Raw genomic sequence first — 19,348 nt, 5'->3', positions numbered from 1 at the left:
TGCAAATATCTTCTCCCATTCTGTCGGTTGTCTTTTGGTTTTGTTGACTGTTTCCTTTGCTTTGCAAAAGCTTTTTATCTTGATGAAGTCCCAATAGTTCATTTTTGCCCTTGCTTCCCTTGCCTTTGGCGATGTTTCTAGGAAGAAGTTGCTTCGGCTGAGGTCAAAGAGGTTGCTGCCTGTGTTCTCCTTTAGGATTCTGTGATCTCTCTTCATTCTCTGAACCCAAGTCCACCCACAAAGGAACGAAAGCACTACTGCAAAACAAAATATAGTCTATAATTTTTAATATTTTGCTATTTTATAAATAACAATCCTGTTTTCTTTATCCACTCTTCCTCTCAGTTTATTTTTACTCTCCAGAAGTAGTTTATGATTTGTCAATTCTTTGTACATTGAGCACTTCACCAGAAAAGGAATTTTTTCCTTGCATTTCCTTGCATTTCTTCAACAATGTAGGAATTGAAAGAAATAAATAATAACATATAAGACATGGTTTGCAAAGTACTGAAAATCACTCTTCTACCTGGTTTTGCCCTTGTGTCTTCAGTCTCACCATTAGTTATCTACTCATTTAGATTGTTTTATTTTTTGTTAAAATGCAAATATTCTTGGAGAAGTAATAAATTACGTTCTTATCAAACAGTCACACCTTCTCTTGTAACATTGAATGGAGAAGGACCTTGGGCAGAGAACAGTAATTTTTGATTAGGGGAGAGGATGCTGGGAACAATATAACACAGCTTTTAACAAGGGTGGAGGAGAGTGGGGCTGTGCTATGGAAACTTCAGTAACGCCAGGAAACTGCTCGAATGTTGGGTATTTGTGGAGGAGATAAATGAGGGAAGAAACGTGTGCCAAAGGTAAGTGCTTTCATTCTCAGGCAGCATGCTCAGGTTCGGTTGTCAGAGTTTTTTTCTGATCTTTGCCTACTGTTGATAGACACCAGTAAAAAGATGGACAGAACTTTTTATTGAAGACTTAAAACAAAATTTAGCACTCTACATTTTCTCATCATTTGCCAATTTGGTTTCCTCTCAACTCCCCTCAAGTATCTAAGATAAATAATAACATAAGTAGGAATCAACTTTTATACCTAAATTTGGTTGGAGTACTGCTTCTTCAGTAATTTATTTAGAAGACTAGTTTTAAAATTAATAATGTAAAATTATTTTTAAAGATTTTATTTATTTATTTGCCAGAGAGAGAGCAAGCACAAGCAGTGGGAGCAGCAAGCAGAGGGAGAAGCAGGCTCCCTGCTGTGCAAGGAGCCTGATGCAGGGCTCGATTCCAGGAGCCTGGAATCATGACCTGAGCCAAAGGCAGACACTTGACCAACTGAGTCACCCAGGCATCCCTAATAATGTAAAATTAATGCAAATTTATTTTATTATAATTTTTTGTAATTATCATTTATTTTTTGGCTAATACTTACTCCTAAAAATAGTAATACTTTAAATTAAAATCAGCAGCTACTATACAATGATAAAAATTATCATTGCTAAAATATATAGTATGAAAGCTAATATAAAATAACTTCTAAAAAATCATCATAAATGTGTTTTTAACAATAAATTATAATAGTCAGTATTTATGAAGTATCTTTATCTTTAAAATTTTACTGTATGGTGCTATTTTTTAGACTATAATCTTGTACTGTATATGCACATTCTTGTGTTATATGATATTTCATGAAAACTCTATGGATTAAAAAATAAATAAATCAGGTATCCCTAGAATTGTGGTAATGAGATGGGCTACAGAAATAAAATATACTATTTTTAAACATTAAATCAAATACCTTGAGTTACAATTTGAGTGAAAATATCATCTCTTACAGCAAGTATATCAAGTTTTATACATTAAAATATTAATTTCATGCAATAAATACATTCATAAAATAACTATTAAAATTTATTTTTCATATTCTGCAATCATATAAATGCAATAGCTGAACTTTTACTTAGAACCCTACAGTTATTCATTTTTAAAAGTGACATGTATTGGTTAGGGCAAAGACAATACAATAGAACAAATAAATCATAATAAATGGTGCTGTAGGAGCCAGATATATACATACAAAAAAAATGAATCTAGACCCAGACCTTATACTCTTCACAAAAATTAACAGAATAATCCATGAAGGATATAATTGATAAGCTAGTCTTCATTCATCTTAAAAACTTCTGGTCTGCAAGGACTGATGTCAAGAGAATGAGAAGAAAAGCATAGACTAGGAAAAATATTTGCAAAAGACACATCTGATAAAAGATCATTATCTGAAATATATAATGGATGCTTAAAATGCAAGAATAAGAAAACAAACAGCTCAATTAAAAAATGGGTAAAAGACCTTAACTGACACCTTACCAAAGAAGATATACAGTTAGCAAATAAGCATATGAAAAGATGCTCCAAATCATATTCTATCAAGGAAATGCCAATTGAAATAAGATAGCACTACAAACAGAATGGCCAAGAACCTAGATCACTGACAACACCAAATGAAGATAAAGATGTAGAACAACAGCAGAAACTCTCATTCATTGCTGTGGGGATGCAAAATGATCTAATCACTTTGGGAAACAGTTTGGCAGTTTCTTACAAACCTAGATATACTTTTACCATATTGTCAATTGTGCTCCTGAGTATTTACCCAAAGGAATTAGAAACTTATGTCTACACAGAACCCTACAAATGGATGTTTACAATAGTTTTATTCATAATTGCCGAAACTTGGAAGCAACTAAGATGTCCCAAAGTAGATGAATGGATAAACTATGATACATCCAGACAATGGAATATTCCTCAGTGCTAAAATGTAATGAGCTATTAAGCCATGGGAAGACATGGGGAAAGCTTAAAGGAATATTGCTCAGTAAAAGAAGTCCTTCTGAAAAAGCTAAATACTATATGATTCTAACTAGATGACATGCTGAAAAAAACAAAACTGTAGAAACAGTAACAAGATCAGTGGTTAGCAAAGGTTGGGGAGAGAGGAATGAACAAGAGGAGTACAGAGGATTTTTAGGACAGTGAAAATACTCTGTATGATACCATAATGATGGATATGTGGCATTATACATTTGTCCAAACTCAGAATGTACAACACCAAGAGCGAACTTTAATGTAAACTGTGGACTTTGGGTGATTATAATCTGTCAATGTAGGTTCATCTGTTGTGACAAATGTACCACTCTGCTGGAGGACACAGATAATGGGAGAAGTTATGCATGTTCAGGAGCAGGGGATATATGAAAAACCTCTGGACCTTCCCCTTGATTTTCCTGTAAACTGCTCTAAAAAAAAGTCTTAATGAAAAAAGTATTGGTTAGTATATATATTTTCTGATAAGCTCATAATTAGCATATTGGACATATTTATTCTGGAACACAATGCATGCTATCCTTTTTTTATTGAAATGTATATAAATGGGTTTCCTAATTTAAAAAAATAGAGGTTAGGAATTAGAATAAATTTTTATAATGTTATAGTGATATATTATCATGTTATAAAACTTAACTTATGATGCTAAAAGAGTGTAATATTGGCCTATATTATCAAATAGCATGTCTATGCAAGTGTGTTTTATCCTTTAGATAATTATATAGTGATCTAAGATTTTCCTTATTCTTGAAATATTAAGATAAAATAAATAAAACATGACATAATAATTATTATCATTAGAAACAGAGAAAATTAAAATAGCTGAAATTCAAAACAAACCTGATTATCAGTGTTAGAAACATTTTGGCAGATTCAATTTTTTTTAATTATATTAATGAAATAGACATTACATTGCTCAAATTATAAACATAGCTGCTGATAATTAATAATAACAATAACATATATAAATCTTAATCTCAGAAAAGAAACTGAGGATTGCTGGAGTGGTGGGGGTTGAGAGGGATGGGGTAGCTGGGTGATAGACATTGGGGAGGGTATGTGCTATTGTGAGCGCTGTGAATTGTGTAAGACTGTTGAATCACAGACCTGTACCTCAGAAACAAATAATACATTATATGTTAAAAAAAAAAAAAAAAGAAGATAGCAGGAAGGGAAAAATGAAGGAGGGAAATCGGAGGGGGAGATGAACCATGAGAGACTATGGACTCTGAGAAACAAACTGAGGGTTCTAGAGGGGAGAGGTGTGGGGGATGGGTTAACCTGGCGTTGGATATTAAAGAGGGCACATACTGAATGGAGCACTGGGTGTTGTATGCAAACAATGAATCATGGAACACTACATCAAAAACTAATGATGTAATGCATGGTGATTAACATAACATAATAAAAATATATTTGGGGAGAACAGATATATACAGAAATAATATAGTTTTTTGGTTTTTTTAGGATTTTATTTACTTATTTGACAGAGAGAGAAATACAAGCGAGAGAGGGAACACAACAAGGGAGAGTGGGAGAGGGAGAAGCAGGCTTCTGGCTGAGCAAGGAGCCCAATGTGGGACTCAATCCCAGGACCCTGGGATCATGACCTGAGCCAAAGGCAGACGCTTAACGACTGAGCCACCCAGGCACCCCGTTCATTTTCATTCCTATAAAAGTACTATTAGATTACAGAATAAAAATTACTCATTTTTACTTTGGAAACCAAAAGAATTTTACTAAGACAAAATGACAAAGCCTACTATTTGATGGCTACAAATTCTGTATTAGGGTGTTTAGATTTTATTATTATTTTTTAAATATTTAATTTATTTATTTAAGAGAGACAGCACGAGAGAGAGAGCACAAGCAGGAGGGGGGAGGGGTAGAGGGGGAGGGAGAAGAAGACTTCTCACTGAACAGGGAGCTGGATGCCGGACTCAATCCTAGGATCCTGGGATCATGACCTGAGCTGAAGGCAGACATTTAACCGAGCCACCCAGGCGCCCCTAGATTTTATTCCATAGACACAGTGTTTTCACTATTTATATAAATAGAGTATGTCCACTTGCTGAGGCTTGCAAGAAAGAACATTACAGAAATTATATAAAAGTAGGTCTCTGCAAGTTGGGCTTCTTCTACACATCTGTATGTTTCACTATATAAGATAATTTAAAGTTTAAGTAATGTAAAAATCAAACCTAATGATAGCAACTTCCTCAAACTTTATTTGTGAAATTGCTGTGTTTACATATAGTGTGCCAAAGGAAGATATCTGATTTATTTATTATTTTTTTTAAAGATTTTATTTATTTATTCATGAGAGACAGACAGTGAGAGAGAGAGGCAGAGGGAGATGCAGGCTCCCAAGGAGCAGGGAGCCCAATGCGGGACTTGATCCCAGGACCCTGAGATCATGACCTGAGCCAAAGGCAGACGCTTAACCATCTGAGCCACCCAGGCACCCCAGATATCTGATTTAGAGAAGAATCAACCCAGGAGAAATGTTTAAGTGTTGGAAATGCTAGAAAATTTTCCACTGTTTCACATTTAATGTTCTTCTGATTTTTTTTTCAGCAATAAAACCATATATTGAGTTTTATAGCACTGACTGAACTTTCTAATCTTACTCAGCTCTGACCCAAGAGGAAATTACATCAACCACTTTTATCTAGGTCAATTAACCTATATTGGACACATTCATTCTTGAGAGTATTAAAGCCAGTGCTTAAGGTGAAAGTTGAAAATAGTCACAATTGCTCTTTAAAATCCATTACAGATTCGCTAAGTTAATGATAAACTAAGTATTTTTAAACATATAGATATAGCTGATTTTTTTTCTCTCCACCCCTAGAATGTATATGGATATGCATTTCATCTGTAGATAGCAAGATGGAAAAGTTGGATTATTTACCACTTTTTTAAATCACCTCTCATATTTCTTATTTCAATATGTTATGTTTTATTTGGCGGCAGGGGGGAAGGGGCACCTAATGATAAATTATGGCATTAACATACAGCTAGTGGTCTAACTGAAGCTAAATGCTCATTTTTCCATGGCCTATACTTTGGGTAGAGGATTGATGTTTTCGTATCTAGTTGTGTTGTGAAAAGTAGGAAGGAGAAAATATTTTGAAGGTTGAATGAGATTAAAATATTGATAATCATAAAGTGAATATGTTTTACCAGAAGAAAAACCATAATTTCTAAAATATAATTTGTTCACAGAGTTGGTAAGCTAATTTGCTTATTAATAAGTATTTTTTATCATATATTCCATTTTGCATTTGGCACTGTGAGTGATGAAAATAAGTATGACATGCCATTTGACTGAAAGAAGAGCAAAAAAAAGACCGAACAAAGAAAACAAATTATTAATTTAGTAATTATGTGTTTTGTGGTGCTGCCATTGTGAGAGATAGAAATTTAGAGAAGTAAGATTAATCAATGTAGGGTAATTGTCTGGTTTTTAATTGATGACATTGGTAACTAAAATTATCACAGTTTTATTGGGTAATTCATATGTCAGACACTTCATTTCATTTAATCATCCTAAAATAACCATCATGAGAAAGAAAGTAATATCAGCATTTAGGTGAAGAAATGGAATTTCAGATGTCTTAATCATGTAATCTCTAAAAAGTAAAAGATGAGGCATTCGAGCACAAGTTCATTCAACAATGGCTCACACTCTTAACCACATTCACCTATAAATAAGTTCAACTATAAAATTATTATGTGAAGATGTAAAATTCAGCTTTTATTCCTAATGATAACTTGAGAAACTAAGGACCTCTTCTACAATTACAAAACTATTATATGTGAAGAAATCCCTACAGAAATTGTTGAAAAGAACAAAATCAGATATATGTTAAGAGATTAATAGGATTAAAGGCACTGAGTTAAAAACATGCTCAATTTAGGGATATATTATAGTGAAAATTTGGATGACTCTAAACAATAATGGTATTGGATAACAATGTTATTAATAACAAAGTATTAAATTTTGAATACATATCCAGTGTTAATCAGATGAAGCATATTTATGACAAAGGAAAGGGTACTAACTTCTGGGGACACATGTTGCAAATTGGGAACATTACTTTTTTTAAAGATTTTATTTATTTATTAGACAGAGAGAGAGATCACGAGCAGGGGGGAGGGGTAGAGGGAGAAGCAGATTCCCCGCTGAGCAGGGAGTCCCATGCTGGACTTGATCCCAGGACCCCAGGATCACGACCCGAGGTGAAGGCAGATGCCCAACCGAATGAGCCACCCAGGCACCTGCAAATTGGGAAAAACATTAACCCTGCCCCTGAAGATGTTAGTAAGACTTGAGCTTCTTAGACGTCATAGTGGTCTATGGACCGGGACGGCTAGTGGAGTGTATATGATCAAGGGGTCAGATGACAGACAATCAGCAAGTGTCTTTGTGGGACAGTACTGCTTCCACTCAATTTTCTAAATTGAGTTGAAACCAGCTGGGCATCACACTACCACCCTTGCAGTAACAGGGTTGCTACTGTGCTAATGAATTTAGAACATGCATACCTATGCCAAATCTATCTTCCACGACCTGACTTGTCTCTTCATGGCATGGAAACTTATCTACTAAACAAGTACAAAGCATATAATCAGCACAACCTGATTTTTAACAAGGGAATTTGTACCTAGTTATCAAAAAGGATCAATAATATCTTCAAAGTATCTAGCTCAATGTGATTCATTATGTTAATTCAATATATATCTACAACAGCTTCTTTCATTATTATGATATAAGCTTCCTTCTCCCTACAATTAGAGTAATAATATATCTCTTGGATCTTTGGAATTAATATATTAAATGGATACTGGCAAATCTATAGAATATGATTTTTAAAAAATTTTTTTAAAGATTTTATCTACTTGAGAGAGAGAGAGAAAAGGAGCAGGGGGAGGGGCAGGGGGAGCAGCAGAGGGAGAGGGAGAAGCAGACTCCCCACTGAGCAGGGAGCCCGACTTGGGGCTCAGTCCCAGGGCCCTGGCATCATGACAAGAGCCGAAGGCAGATGCTGAATGGACCAAGCCACCCAGGTGCCCCTATAGAATATGATTTTTAAAGAGGAACATGTAGATTACACTGAATAGTTTAAAATGTTTTACAGATTTGTGAAGCTGGAAATCATTTCATCAATGTAATCTTGGCTCATCCCAATCATACAGGTTAGTCCCTTTTTCTCTTTATCTTCTCTAAACAATGTTAATTATTATTTTTAAAAGCCTTTATTAAACAATTTTTAAAGCAATAGTTGGAAACATTTAAGAGAATATATCCCAATTCTAGCCCCTGTATGCCTAAGTTTTTAAAATATTTGAACTAAATCGTATTTTCTTCTTTTTTTTTTTTAAAGATTTTTTATATATTTATTTGAGAGAGAGAATGAGATAGAGAGAGAGAGCATGAGACGGGGGAGGGTCAGAGGGAGAAGCAGACTCCCTGCTGAGCAGGGAGCCCGATGCGGGACTCGATCCTGGGACTCCAGGATCATGACCTGAGCCGAAGGCATTCGCTTAACCAACTGAGCCACCCAGGCGCCCCAACTAAATCGTCTTTTCTAATAATGGTTTTTCTAAAATGAAATGTGCATGCCCCCCACATCAAATGACAATCTCACTTAAATATGTAAAAAATAAACAGATGATTAAGAACTAAGGCAGTATAAAATCCAGTGATAAATGCCAATTTTTTAGCTTAACTCTCAATCTTGATCTAATTTTCATAATAATTGATATAACCTCACGGTATTTCAAGTGACTTAAACTTTTTTTAATAATAGTGATCTTTGACAAATTCAGTAGCTCTGAGATAGCAATGCCTGGGAGGACATTTTGAATTTAGTAGTTAGTTAAAAGTATTTCACAAAATTCACAGCGTTTATATAAAGATATTCTTGGTAAATTAATCCTCTCATTCAGGTTTAATTATAGGTATGGATTCATACTGAGTTTTGTATATGACACATAATTTAATTATATTTTAAATGGCAATGGTCAACATTTGGATTTCATGTTGTTATCAGTCTAGTTGCAAATATGAAGGTGCATTTGCCTCAAGTGTTTTTTAACATCTACCTGAATGTCTTAACATTTTCTTGCCTTGCGCATTTCTGGCAGGTTGGTGAAACACTTTCCAAAATATTTTTTTTCATATAATATATAGAATCACAAAGGAAATTTACTATGTTAGAACATTTATGAATATATAAAACAGCTATAATATATAACATGTTTTATTACATTACATAATACTGTGATAGTCAATTTTTTTGACTATTGACCATATATCCAGAGACAGATAGAAATATATATAGATATCTAAAATAACTACAATATAACTTGAAAATATTTGTACTTTATCTTGCTGAAAAATATTAACAGATTAATGCCAATGCTATTGTGGTTTATTGTCTGCTTTTGCATTAAAGAAGAGCCTACATTTCCTTAAATGGATGGATGCCATTTTTATCTGACCTAAATTCATAGATTTGCTGAGTTCTCTTTGGATGTATTTGAAGCCCAATTGAAAACCTTCTGATAGTCTGATTTGTTTTTAGTGTAGAAACACAATACAGTCCTGTAAAAATACTAGGATTGCCAAAGTTATGAACATTAGTAATTTAGTCTTAACTGTGACCCTTTAACAGTGTCACCTTGCTCAAGTTTCTTCATCTATTTGGATTATGGTATCATGATTTGAAAATGAAAATTTTAAATCATCATGTTTCTGAAGTCAAACATGATTTTGGAATTGTTCATGTGAAAAAGACTTTTTTCTTCAGTGTTTACTCCACCCTTTGTCTTGCTTATATATTGCTCTTGAGAAATCAGAGGCCAATCTAATCTCTTCTTTGTTAATTGATTTGGTCTTTTTGCCTTGAGACTCAAAAGATTTTTTCTTTACCACTAAGTCTATTAATTTTGTAGGGTATGTTTTAGAGTTCGTAATTTCAGGTCAATTTTCCCAGAAACATGATGTAAACTTCCAGTAGGTTGATTCATGTCTTTTTTTTTTTTTTTTTTAGTTCTACAAAGTTTTCTCATAGTTTAAAATTTGTTTTGTTGCATTGTGGACTTTATCAGGGGGGTAAATTATATATGTTATATCTTTATATGTTAATATTTATCAATTTCTATTTTTAGCTTTTTCTTTGTTTTTGGTTGTTTTTGTTAATCTACTTAATATCCTCTATTCTATTGAACATTCCACTCTTAGGCAAATTGAAATGTCTATATTACTGAAATGACTTTTTTTCTTTTTCTACAATTTCTTTCTTTTTTTTTTAAAAGATTTTATTTATTTATTTGAGAGAGAGAGAGAATGAGAGAGAGCGAGTACATGAGAGGGGGGAGGGTCAGAGGGAGAAGCAGACTCCCTGCCGAGCAGGGAGCCCGATGCGGGACTCAATCCAGGGACTCCAGGATCATGACCTGAGCCGAAGGCAGTTGCTTAACCGACTGAGCCACCCAGGCGTCCTACAATTTCTTTCTTGAGTACAATCACCTTTCATCTTTTTTCCTTTCTTGTTGGCCATATCTATTTTGAGTTTTGGAATTCTTAATAGTTATGTCCTCTAGTACCTGCAAATGCTTCTGTGTAGGCATGTTCTGTTAAAATTTTTCAATTTTCTTTTTTTTGAGGGGTATTTTTATCAGCATGGAAAAAGGAACTTTCTATTTTATTGACATAAAAAGCTTATATGAATGCCGGTCAACTTATGTTCATTTTTAAGTGTATGGATTGTCCTAAAAGAGAAATAACAAATGTTTTTTACAGATGGGATGCTTGAAGAGGAGTCCCTAAAGTGTATTCTGGAAGGGATGGGGGGTTTCTTTATTGTGTCTTTTGATTCTTTAAACACTCCTTTTTCTATACATCCCACAATTCCCAGAACGGTTTCCTTCTTTTCCTTCTCCTCTAAGCCTCCAAGCAATGTCTTCCCCATGAACTGCTCTCCAATACTACTTTTCTTTTCATGGGAGCAGTGCTTTCTAAGATGAAAACCTTCTGGTCTCACTACTTTCAAATCATTTCATCTCATTTCAGTTCTTCATATCCAGTGTTCTGATCTATCAAGTATCAGACAATTTCTCAGGGTAGACCCACTTTTTTTCACCATGAATTCTAGATTTCTATACATACAGTATAGAATTCTTTTTTTCTTCATAAACTCCTTTTTAAAATATCAGTTCTTTTGCTGGCTTTGAAAAACTTTCTGCTGCTCCTGAATTTTTATTCCCCATTATGTATTAATTAAACTTTGTGGTAATATCTTTTTCCTAGATGTGCCTTAGCCATAAATTATGTATTGGGGGACCATTTAATATATATTATTTAAACAAGGTGTCACAAAATGTGTTCCCCAGGAGACACAATCTGATATAGAATAAGTTTAAAAGAAGGTTATTACAAAGTATGGAAAAGAGGGAAGGAAGGAGAATTTTGCTAAGTGAGAAATTGATGCCATTTCATGGGTGGCCTCAGTCAATTCTATAGGGGTATCTGAAGCTAGAATAATCTTTCTGAGCTGTCTTATGTTGGAATGACTAGAAAAAGAAGGGTAATTTAGGTATGGATCTCTCTGGGAAATGTGAATGACCAAGGATAAGGCAGCTCTCTTTAGTCAAGGCCATCCTCTCAGCGGGTCTGATAGTTGAAATCTTTCTGCTACTAGCACTTACAAGTTATGGAAATTATCACACCCACTGGGGATCTTGGCAGTGTATCACTGAAACCATCACAGTCTCTTCCTTTTTTTTTATTTTCACGGATCCGCTTTGTATACTTTCTTTGAGTAGCCCTGTCAGGATGCCAATAGGCCTCTCTTTCTGGGGGAAATTTAAAAAAAGGTGAAAGATTTATATGATATGAAGAGAAACCAGAGTATGGGAAATTTAAAAAAGACATGCTGGGGCACCTGAGTGGCTCAGTCATTAAGCGTCTGCCTTTGGCTCAGGTCATGATCCCAGGGTCCTGGGATTGAGCCCCGCATCAGGCTCCCTGCTCTGTGGGAAGCCTGACTCTCCCTCTCCCACTCCCCCTGCTTGTGTTCCCTCTCTCGCTGTGTCTCTCTCTGTCAAATAAATAAAAATAAAAATCTTAAAAAAATAAAATAAAAGAGATATGCTAGTGGGAGAGTACACAGCTTTTTTTTTTTTTTAACAGCCACAGTAGTTTATTTACAATTGAACTCTTTATAAGATATTTACAAGACAACCAATTTTACACATCAGAAATGGTATCCAAAGTATGAATTACAACACAAACAACAATATGAAATGGGCATAAAACAAAGCTGAAGTGGACAGACAAGCAATTTCTCTTTTTAATTTATTAACACTAGCTTAACTTTGTTAAAGAAAGAAACAAAGAACTATGCTTTAGGAGAATTGCAGGGCCTTTGTTGAAGATTGAATTTCACAGTGTTGTATCCCATGTAGGGAAAAAATAAGACTTAATTTTCCCCCCACACCCTAACACACTGTAATTTCGCTCTTGGAATTTTGCTAATCTACTCTCCAACCTCCTCAACAAACCTCAACACATCCAAATCAAAGGAGAACTGATCTAGAAGAGGGGACAATAAAATGAGCAGTCCTAGGTAGAGGGAGAACCAAGGAAATAGAATCCACTTAAGTCTGGCCAGATAGCACCTCATGGATTCCTCTTAGCCCAGCTCAAGTTCAGAATCTGGGGAGTCCCCTGGGTAGGGCACAAACACAAAGGTTTTATTTGCTAACCCATATCCAAATTAGGAATCCGACAAATGTATGGTCTTGGTATGACAACTGATTTGTACTAATTTCCTCCTCCACAAACTGCTAAATTCCTTTTACCCTCAACATGAACATTTAATGTCTCAGGGATTACCTATTGGCATGGCCTAGATCTTCACTTTTTTTTTTTTTTTTTTAAGCGGGGAGGGGCAAAGGGAGAGGGAGCGAGAGAATCTTAAGCAGGTTTCATGCCCATCATGGAGCCCAACATGGGGTTCGATCTCATAATCCTGAGATCATGACCTGAGCTGAAATCAAGAGATGCTTACCTTACTGAGCCAGTCACCCAGGTGCCCCTACCTAGATCCTCATCTAGAGGATAAAATTTTCATGGATACTTGTTTTGGTGTTGCAGGGTCTTCTTTTCTGAGTTCCAGGTTGTTCTTCTACCAATGAGTTTAGTGTCTTACAACTGGTTAAAGTCCAAAAAGTGGGAAAGGAATTTTATATTAAGTTAGCTGCTCCAAATCTCTGGACTATTCATCTCTTATTTTACCTAAATTCAAAAATAGTACTGTTAGGTAAACATTAGCTAGCCTCTAGGAACATTGCATTATTATAACTAGCCACAACGCTTTGTGGATCAAGCTTCTTCTGAATTTACTACACATTCTGGCTTATGACAGGTAAGTGCTGCAACTAGAAATGCTTTTGATTTGGGAAAAGGGGAGGGAAGGATCCTTAAATCCCAATCACAACTAGTCCATCCTAGTTTTAAGATGACATCACTTATACTCAGCCTGGAATAGCAGAGACATAACACTAATCTTAGTGCTGGTGGTGCCCCTTTCACTAAAACATTCATTATAGCTTTGGAAAAGTTCTATGGAACATAGGAAAGAACATGGGAATATAGAACATGAAAAAAAAATTTCTCCCACGGAAAAGGGTCTTCCTTTTACAGCCTTATATAGACTAATTTAGGATCCCCACTTTTCCAAGCCCTTTGATATATTTTGTCCCCTGCTTGCCATGGAATTTTAACATTTCTTCCTCACTTACTATGTGCCATTACTTTGTTCATACTTCCAGACGCATGTTAGCGTGTTTGTACCATTTTAGCAGAACATTATTTCCTATGTCCCAGAAGACTGTGCCAACATCATAAACCTACTGTTGTCCAATTTTATATTTTGCCTTTCTTATCAAGTACCCTCAGAATCCAATCACATGTACATACATTCTTCCATAATTAGCTAGTTCATGGGAGCTGAGTTCTGTAGGTCCATTGGGGCATAATTCTTTTTTTTTTTCCCTTATCAGTCCAGAACAAACTCTGGTAGGTTATATTGTACTATAACCCTAGCCTATAGCATAGGAGTTAAGAAAGTACATGGAGAAGATCTTAGAGGGAATTTTCTTGCAACAGAGTGGCATATGTATTGCCTTTAAGCAAGGGGGTGTGCTAACTTTTAATAGGGAGGAGTGGGTGACTTCTGTAGGTTCAGGGAGTTCATGGAAATCTATATATTCCAAGATTTTGTGAACAACAACCTGGGCTTAGCAGACCAAGTTTGGATTGGAAGTCTTTTTTCTTTGGAGCCTGACTACTCTTGCAAGTAAGTCCTTGGCCTGGTCCTCAGCTTTCTCTGCCTTTCTCTCATTGCAAGAGATCAGAGCTTCTCTGATGAGGCCCTCTAGCTTTCACAGCTGGATTTTAATTGCCAATTGTTAATTTCAGTTTTTAGCTATTTTTATCAAGAGCACTGATAGTGATCACCACTTAATTCCATTGGACCAAATAACGCATTCCTTTCCACCATAATAGCATGCCAGCACACCATTGGTAAAAGGCTTTACACTTGCATAGCTACTCTTGTACCAGCAGTTATCTGTTCAAGACCTACCATCAGTGATGCAGTACTCATTGCAGGCTTTTCAGTAGGTCATTCCACTTTAAAATGCCAATCCATTATCTGCTTTGGGGGCCATTCCTGGTGGCAGCTATTGTTGGTTCAGTTTTCTGGGATGCAGATGCTGAAATGGAGTTTAGCATTCAGGAGGTTTCTTAGAGAGTGATTTTATGAATGGGAAAAAAAATAAGTCATGTTTGGGGAAGAAATTGAGAGTCATACAGTTTCAAGCGGAGTTTCAGATGAACCTCAGGGGCATTCTACAGCTAGGATGAACAATCAATGCTATTCTGAGTTGAGTCCTCAATTTACCACATTGATAAATATTGGATTAAGGCTATACCAAAGAATGAGTGTGACCTTGGGTGAGGTTTCTCCCTTCTGCCAGACAATCTTTATAGAGGGTGCTGAGGGTTGAAAGTTTTCTGCCAGGAGTTATCCCTGAAGCTGTGGAATAAACTTTTATACCTGAAGAAGATTCTGTGTGGTGCAGCGTTGTAATGTAAAAAATCCTCTGACTTTTATTTAATAGAAGCTCTATTATTAATAGTAACTATAGCTTGAGAAAGCATTTCATGGGCTTGTAAGTATTAAATTAGTAACATCTAGACTTACACCTTAAAATTAACAGTAAATACATACATGAGACAGTATCTATATACATATATTTTTCTGGGTCCTAAGACATTTTGGTTATTAAATTTACAAACTAGAAGAAATGTTTATTTGTGGATCCCTGAACATTTCCACCACCACTAGAGGCTGAACAGTCATAAACTAGGTTTAACCCAGATTATCTTGTGTGTATCTTCCACCTCTGAAATTCAGTTTCTATAACATGGATAGTAGGTTCCTCAATCACTTATCTTTTGATGAATATATGGACATTACACAAAGGAACTTGCATGTAAGTTATCAAGAGAATCTGTAATATTAAATGGTATGTTTTTATCCTTATGTTGAAATGAGCAGTACATGAAATCTGCACAGTACCTAATATATTTTTTTACTTTGATAGTTTAACGATAGTTACAAGTCTGAAAACAAAATACTGACATTTCATTATGACTTTAGAATTATAACTAAAAGAGATTAGTTGATGTGTTATTTGATTAAATTTGCTATAGAGAATAAACAGTAATTTATAATTCATATTTACTTTTACAAGTGTCGTGTCATTGCTCAAAGTTCAACTTGAAATCTTTATAAATTTGTTATCTAAAATATTTCTTGAAAGAAGTTAAAAGGCAAAAAAAATCACAAAAATCAAGCGACAATATGGTAAGTATAATGAAAACTGTAAATCACAATCCTGATTGCTGAGCAGAAATAATTTATGTGGTATTTCTGAATATTAACTATGCTGATATTCACTGTAATCCTCTTATGAGAGATTTTCACACTTTCCTAATATAAATGACATCCTTACAAAATTCCCTTTGGATTTTCACTAATTAAATAGAAAGGGATGTTTGAAGTATTTAATAATCTCAACCAAATCATTGCCTTTAACACTAAAAGAGAAGAGGCATGCAATTGTTAAAGCACATTTACTGATTTCAGTGTACAATTCAGCTGCATCTATTATGCAAAATAACATTTATATATTGAATTTTAAAGAACTGATTATCATCAACATAGCTATAGACATAGAAAATGACAGGTATTCTGTTTGAGTCAAAAGGTCATAACATTTGAAACTGGAATTCTTCTAAGTAATTTGGGAAATAGGTTTCTATAAATATATGATGGCATTTTATGTTGTATAAGTTATTCTAGGGAATTTAGAATCATATAAGACATATATGATTAAATTTACAATATGTAGCATCATTGATATTTTACTCTTCTTTCTAAAAGGAATTAATGCCTGTTTTCCAAGTCCAAATTATAACCCCTTCACATGGATGTTTTTCCTGGTTTCATGTCCTAACTACACTTATGAGGTATGCTATTTATGTATGTAAATAATTAAACTTTATTCTGATACACTAAATGCATATGCTTATGTATTTACATATATTAAAGTTTAATATATATGATTATACACAGATTTTATCGGTAGATCTGTATATCAGAGATATAAATTATGATATATTATTTCATTTCAAGTTATAGGCATAGGAAATTGGAACATTTAACCACAATTTTCCCTGCAAAAACATGAGTATTTTCATATATATTTATTTTTAAAGAAAACTTTACAATCTTCATATAAAATTTCTTGAAATGTTTCAGGATTCCTTTTTTTTTTAAAGATTTTTTATTTATTTGAGAGAGAGAATGAGATAGAGAGAGAGAGCATGAGAGGGGGGAGGGTCAGAGGGAGAAGCAGACTCCCTGCTGAGCAGGGAGCCTGATGTGGGACTCGATCCCGGGACTCCAGGATCATGACCTGAGCCGAAGGCAGTCGCTTAACCAACTGAGCCACCCAGGCGCCCCTCAGGATTCCTTTTTTTATCATCAAAGTTTTTGGAACCATATCTTTCATTTTGTTTTATGAATATGATGCTTTTTATGGCATTATGACTATCATATTTAACAACAAAATTATTATTTGGGTGACATTTATTTCTACCTATAGTTTTCCCACTGTGTTTTAAGCTTTCACATTACTTATATAATACCACAAATAAAAAAATATTAGATTAATCACAGGTATTTATTAATTTATGTTTTAATCTAACAGATTGGATCATGGATTAGTTTCACAGTCATGACACAAACACTGCCAGGTAAGACTAGGTTATTTGACATTTAAGTAAGTGCAGCTTTAAGAGAAATGGTTTCTGAGAACAAGTTTTTATAGTACTAAAGTTTGGCAGCTTTGCAAAAGGATTTTATGCTTCCATTTTTATTTTTATCTTGGACATTTTTAGAAGTATTAAAATATAATGAAACAAAAATCTCTAGGTAATTGTGGCTTAATCCAACCTAGAAAATGTAGCTCAAACATATTTATTAGCAACAAGGATTTGTTAACAGAAGTAGTGATAATAATGCACTTCACTTGAAACTCTCTCTTATGCATGAACACAGACAGACATGTGTATGTGCTGTGTCCTTCAAGTGTCCGTGATGTCTCTGAAGGGAAGGCTGGGAGCATGAGTGTGTGATCTTAAATGCTGGGCATTTTAACACACATAAGAGAGTTAAATTGAAATGAACTGCATGTATTGGAAAGGGTATGTATTACATCCATTTCATCCATTATTTGTTCCACTGTATAAAATTTTTGAATCATAATTAACGTGGTTTGCTATATGCATGTGTGTGTAGATGTATGTTATATACATACAGAAAACTACTATTGAAAAATTCAGAAAGATAAAAATTCCTTATTTGGAAATACTTTGTGGCAGTGGGATATAAAAAAATGTGGATTTATTTTGACCTCTGCTATGTACTTTCTATGTTTATTCCACCATGTGGTAAAAATAGTTGAATATATATTATGCTAGGCAATTAATATGAGTAAAGAAAATTGATACAGAAGTATCACTTGAGAAATATTTTAAGAGCTAAATAGGTTCTTTTTCTAATAGAACTTGCTATATCTATCATAGAAATAAGAAAGGATAATTCTTTTTTTTTTTTTTTCTAGTTGGGATTTTTACACTTCTGATGAGTATCCAGATGTCTCTGTGGGCACAAAAGAAACATAAGATTTATTTGAAGAAATTCAATTCTTATGTGCATAGAAAATCAGCAATGATTCCATTCATACTGTAGGAAAAAATATATAGAAGAAAAGTATATAAGCTCAATAAATCAGACTTGGGCAATTGTTGACTATAATGCAACAGATTTTCAAAAACTACAGTACTTTTACTGAGTATAAATATTAAATGGTATCATCTAGCTAAATTTAAAGGAATAAACCTGAGACAAATAAAAAGAAGAAACCATAAATATGGGACTAATAAAAAATAGTATCCAATATCTTTTCAAAGGATTGGTCCTTAAACAAGATTTTCTTACTTCATTAAATATTTCATAATACTATTTGCTTAAGATAATTAAAATACCTGAATTCTAAAGTAAAAAAATTGTGACATTTAAGTCCCTTGAATTTTACACATTTTGATCGTAATTTATTATTTTCTTTATTGTTCAACATGTTATTGAGAAGTATATTTCAATTTCTTGTGAAAATTCTACCTATATTAAAAGTGAAACATGTAATTTCTCATGCCATATTCATTTATTCATACATACGTTGTATGTATGAAACTACATTCTGAAACTATAATAATTAAAAATATTTTCTAGACATTATTTACTAAATCATTTGAATATATACTGCATATTAAATATATATTTATATTTACATGCAAATCATGTTTATATATAAGTATATATTGAAATATGTATATTTAAAATTGATTATATGTGATGACAGAGTACATTGGAGATGTTTTGAGATTAAGAGTGGAAATATTTCCTATGTCCTCTCAAAGCTTGTTTGCATATGTGTGTGTATGTGAATATGCATATATATTTTGACAGGGAGATGACTGATACAAAAATCAAGTACACATTATTTAAATATTTTTAAAAAATCAAGTTTCTTCATTTTTAAATTGAGATTCTTTAGATTGGTTAATTTCTAGAACCTTTCAAATTTCTACATATATATCAAAATATCCTCATTAAAGCTGTTAGATTATATACATATTTGACAAAATATCCTTGGTAAATGTAGGTATGTATGCATTCTGTGGGAACCTATCATTAACACATGTGTCAAATTATTCAAAAAATAAAAAAGCACCCTTTTAAAAGCTTTGTTATCA

General features: G+C 33.8%; 1 long non-coding RNA gene across 2 annotated transcripts; it reads left to right on the top strand.

Annotated features, from left to right (window-relative positions):
* The first annotated feature begins 7,862 nt into the window (after positions 1 to 7,862).
* Positions 7,863 to 19,139, top strand: LOC145720188 (uncharacterized). 2 transcript variants are annotated; one of them, XR_014143009.1, is made up of 4 exons: positions 7,863 to 8,088; positions 16,413 to 16,498; positions 17,242 to 17,287; positions 18,157 to 19,139. It is a non-coding gene; the product is annotated as an uncharacterized LOC145720188 (long non-coding RNA). The 2 variants fall into 2 exon arrangements; XR_014143010.1 differs by lacking the exon at positions 7,863 to 8,088 and adding an exon at positions 12,863 to 15,833.
* Positions 19,140 to 19,348: the final 209 nt, after the last annotated feature.

Source organism: Leptonychotes weddellii, chromosome 2 (assembly GCF_054177405.1).
Source record: "Leptonychotes weddellii isolate Sample4059 chromosome 2, ASM5417740v2, whole genome shotgun sequence".
NCBI lineage: Eukaryota > Metazoa > Chordata > Mammalia > Carnivora > Phocidae > Leptonychotes > Leptonychotes weddellii.
Note: the sequence above shows the minus strand (reverse complement) of the source record. Positions and strands in the feature narration are given on the sequence as shown.